The 4,348-nt window shown below is 43.6% G+C and overlaps 1 protein-coding gene across 1 annotated transcript in view; it reads left to right on the top strand.

Annotated features, from left to right (window-relative positions):
- Positions 1–4,348, top strand: part of agtpbp1 (ATP/GTP binding carboxypeptidase 1) — a 56,482-nt gene that overhangs the window by 476 nt on the left and 51,658 nt on the right. The gene's annotated exons all lie outside the window — the stretch shown is intronic.

The following is a 4,348-nucleotide window of genomic DNA, read 5'->3' as shown; positions in this document are numbered from 1 at the left end:
AGCCAGGGACAGGGAGAAACTAAATCCTACCTGCCAGCCCCGTTGCTCTAAAAAAAATAGAACAATATATGTGAGACTATATCTAATGATGTTCTTCTTAAAAATACTCTTTAAACTAATTTCCTGTATCCCCTTCTCCCTCATAGATCTCAGTCGCTCTTTTTCCCTCTGATACTGCCCACTCTGTAGCAATACCAGCTCCACAGTCTCTGTTTCCTGGCAATAATCACACTTTCCTGTTGGATGCTTTCCTATCACATTTAAGGTATTTTTCAACTGGCTGTGTCCCACCCATAATCTTGTAAATATAGCCTCCTCTCTTCTGTCTCTTCCTGCCGTCCTCCTCTCCCCGACTTTCCTTTGTACTTGAAATAAATGCCTGCCCTTAGTATCTCTATTCCACTGCTCCTGACATCTCTACACCATCACTGTCCATATCAGGCTTTTTGCCTCTGCCTTGCTCGTTGAAACTACAACATCAACATCCCCACTACTAAGTGCTTGTTTAGCCAGTAAATCAACTGCCTCATTCCCCTCCACCCCCATATGAGCTGGGACGCAATTAAATCTTATCTGTAACCATTCTGTCTAATCCTGCCATAGGTTTGTAGCACCTCATAAAGCAGGTCTTGTCTGCTATGTGAGCTGGACATGAGACTCTAACACTGCACATGAATCAGAGCAAATAACTACTCTGGTCAGCTTGACTTCCTCCACCCACTGCAAGGCCAACAGTATGGTCATCAGCTCTGCCATGTATACAGCTAGATGATCAGTTATACATTTCCTGACTTCCACCCCACATTCCTGCACTACAAATGCTGACCCAGTACGTCCTGTCCTTGGATCTTTTGAACCATCTGTGTAAATGGCAACAAAATCCTGATACGTCTGCATACTGTGTATCTTAAACAAATCAGATGGATCAACACCCTCTCTATCTTTCTGTAGTCTCTCCAACATTTCTAGATCTACTACTGGAGGCAGGAGTAGCCATGGTGGATTTACAGGAATAGCTACCATTGGACTAAACTCCCTTCCATACAGTCCCATCCCCTTCGCCTGGGTATTACCCACCCACCCAAAGCTTGTGTTCTGTCTTTTCTCATGTTCCCAGCGTGCCTGTAAAATCCCGTTCGCAGGATGAGACACCCCATGTCCTTGTGGGTTGAACCAATAATTCATTGCCTGCTACTGTCTCCTAATCTGCAATGGCATATCCCCCATCTCCACCTGTAGTGCAGCCACTGGGGACGTCCGAAACGCCCCACTACATGTTCTGAATCCTTGCTCCTGTATGACATCTAGCCTTTCCAATGAGGTCCGGGCTGCCGAACCATACGCTATACTGCCATAGTCGATTACAGTTTGGATCAATGAGGAACACCCAACCCACCACTCCTTCCCTGTCAGACAGCCATCACATTTAGCACCTTCTTACACTTTCTCAATGTGTTGTGCTCAGGTTAGTCTAGTGTCAAGGTATACCTCAAGAAACCTGGGTATACTCCAAGTTTTTAAATTGTTTAACGTGGGTCAAACATTTTGGGTAGCCTTCCACAAGCTTCTCACAATAAGTTGGTGCCATCTATTTTGTGAAGTGCACCTGTCCCTCCTGCAGCAAAGCACCCCTTTTTCCTCCAAACATAATGATGGTCATTATGGCCAAACAGTTCTATTTTTGTTTCATCAGACCAGAGGACATTTCTCCAAAAAGTACAATCTTTGTCCCCGTGTGCAGTTGCAAACCGTAGTCTGGCTTTTTATGCCGGTTTTGGAGCAGTGGCTTCTTCCTTGCTGAGCGACCTTTCAGGTTATGTCAATATAGAACTAGTTTTACTGTGGATATAGATACTTTTGTACCCGTTTCCTCCAGCATCTTTACAAGGTCCTTTGCTTTTGTTCTGGGATTGATTTGCACTTTTCACACCAAAGTACATTTATCTCTAGGAGACAGAATGCATCTCCTTCCTGAGCGGTATGACGGCTGTGTGGTCCAATAGTGTTTATACTTGCGTACTATTGTTTGCACAGATGAACGTAGTACCTTCAGGCGTTTGGAAATTGCTCCCAAGGATGAACCAGACTTGTGGAGGTCTCCATTTGTTTTCTGAGGTCTTGGCTGATTTCTTCTAATTTTCCCATGATGTCAAGCAAAGAGACACTGAGTTTGAAAGTAGGCCTTGAAATCGATCCACAGGTACACCTCCAATTGACTTAAATTACGTCAATTAGCTTAGCTACGTCAATCAGAAGCTTCTAAAGCCATGACATCGTTTTAGCTGTTTAAAGGCACATTCAATTTGGTGTATGTAAATTTCTGACCCACTGGAATACAGTAAATTATAAGTGAAATTATCTGTCTGTAAGCAATTGTTGGAAAAATGAATGGTGACATGCACAAAGTAGATGTCCTAACTGACTTGCCAAAACTATAGTTTGTTAACAAGACATTTGTGGAGTGGTTGAAAAGCAAGTTTTAATGACTCTAACCTAAGTGTATGCAAAACACCGACTTCAACTGTACATGCGATGTTAAAGCTTTTGGCTGATAGTTTGTTGGCCTTGTTGGGTCTTTTCCTGGCTTCCGGATTGGTACAACTACTGCCTCCTTCCAACTACCTGGTAGTTTCCCCTACTCCCAGACTCTGTTGTACAACACCAATACCTTATCCAGTGACTCATCCCTAAGATGGGCCAACATAACTGAGTACACATCATCTTTCCCAGGTGAAGTTAATCCAGCATTACATATTGCCCCTTTCACCTCTGCCATGGTAAGTGGTGCATTCAAAACCGAACCAACGCTAACATTACCTCTTTGCCTAATGGATAGTTCTCCTCACCTTGGCCTGGGCCTATTTATACTGAATCAGATGTTGGAAGTTATGCATCCTTTTCAGTACTCTAAATGCCCTGTTCCTACTCCTCACCATTGCCCCACACTCATCCATCCACTATGGGACTGCTTTCCTCCTCCCTGAACTCTTAGGTATAGCCTCAGTAGCTGCCCCCACTAACGCTGTTCTCACCCAGTTATTCATACTATCCACATCCCCTCTCATATCCACACGAGCCATCACCTGCTCACTCAGTTCCTGAAATTGATCCAACTTTTCCCTTCCAACACCCACCTGCCATCCACTGACACCTCCCCCTCCCTCTGGCCTACTGTGCATGCTATGGGGTAATGATCACTCCCTACTGTCGACTCCTCCCATACAGATTCCTGCCATCACACTAGATACCAGAGTGCGGTCTAAGGCAGACTCTTCCTGTGGCTACATCAATCCTGGTCCCTCTGCCATCATTCAGGCACACCAGATCTTTCATTTCTATCAGGTTTTCCATCACTTGGTAATTTCCAACCATCCATCCCAAGAGCATATTGTGGGCATTAAAATCCCCTCACCACATTACCTTACTTCTATCCTGGCACTCCACCCTCTCCAGCACCTCCAGGTCCAATATCTGACAAGGATTATAATAGTTTTCTACCACTAGCATCCCTCCTCTCAACCACACCTCCACCACCACCACCACATATTCCTGTTCAATACCTTTACCTAGCAGTCATCTGAGCCTGGGAAAAAGCACAAATAGGATGGTATTACGTTGCACCTTTGGACATGAAGTCCCACAGCATAGCTAGCTATTGCAATAGCCAGCAGATCCGACCCGCTCACTTACAGCTGCAGCGTCAGACAGCATTCCTCTAAATATTAAAGCTGCTATATGTAACTTTTCTGGTGACCCCACCAAATTCACATAGAAATTCACATATAATTAGCACTAGCGCAATTGGTAACTGCCGTTATCACAATGATGGAAGTACCAGATACCTATAGACTTTGTGTACCAGATACCCATAGACTTCCAGTCATTGCACCAACCCTAGTTAGCATTGGCTTTCAAAACTACCTCTAACATCCTTCATACTGGACACAGAGACATACAAATGTTATCCCCTAGTTCATCTGACTCTGGGGAAGTAGATAAAGGACATCATTGCCTAGTTTTTGCATATTTTACTTTTTTTTTTTTTTTTTTACACCAGACTCAGCTGAAAATACAATCTTTTGGTAATTGAAAAGATATTTCACTGCGGTTTGTCACAAACTGAAATTAGGCAAAAGATTAGAATTTTTGCAACCAGTAAGTGGGGGAGCAATTTCTTCTTATTGCACCTTTAAAACACCTCGTAGCCGCTTCGAGATATAGTCCAAAAAACATACCTCAATCCAGAGATGACAGATATTGCATATATGCATTGTCTCATTATCCCAACTGTTACACCAAGAAGATTGAACTACTATTTCTTGCAGTCGTTCAATCTTCTCAGTTTAAC

Source organism: Oncorhynchus tshawytscha, linkage group LG04, assembly GCF_018296145.1.
Source record: "Oncorhynchus tshawytscha isolate Ot180627B linkage group LG04, Otsh_v2.0, whole genome shotgun sequence".
NCBI classification, from domain to species: domain Eukaryota; kingdom Metazoa; phylum Chordata; class Actinopteri; order Salmoniformes; family Salmonidae; genus Oncorhynchus; species Oncorhynchus tshawytscha.
Note: the sequence above shows the minus strand (reverse complement) of the source record. Positions and strands in the feature narration are given on the sequence as shown.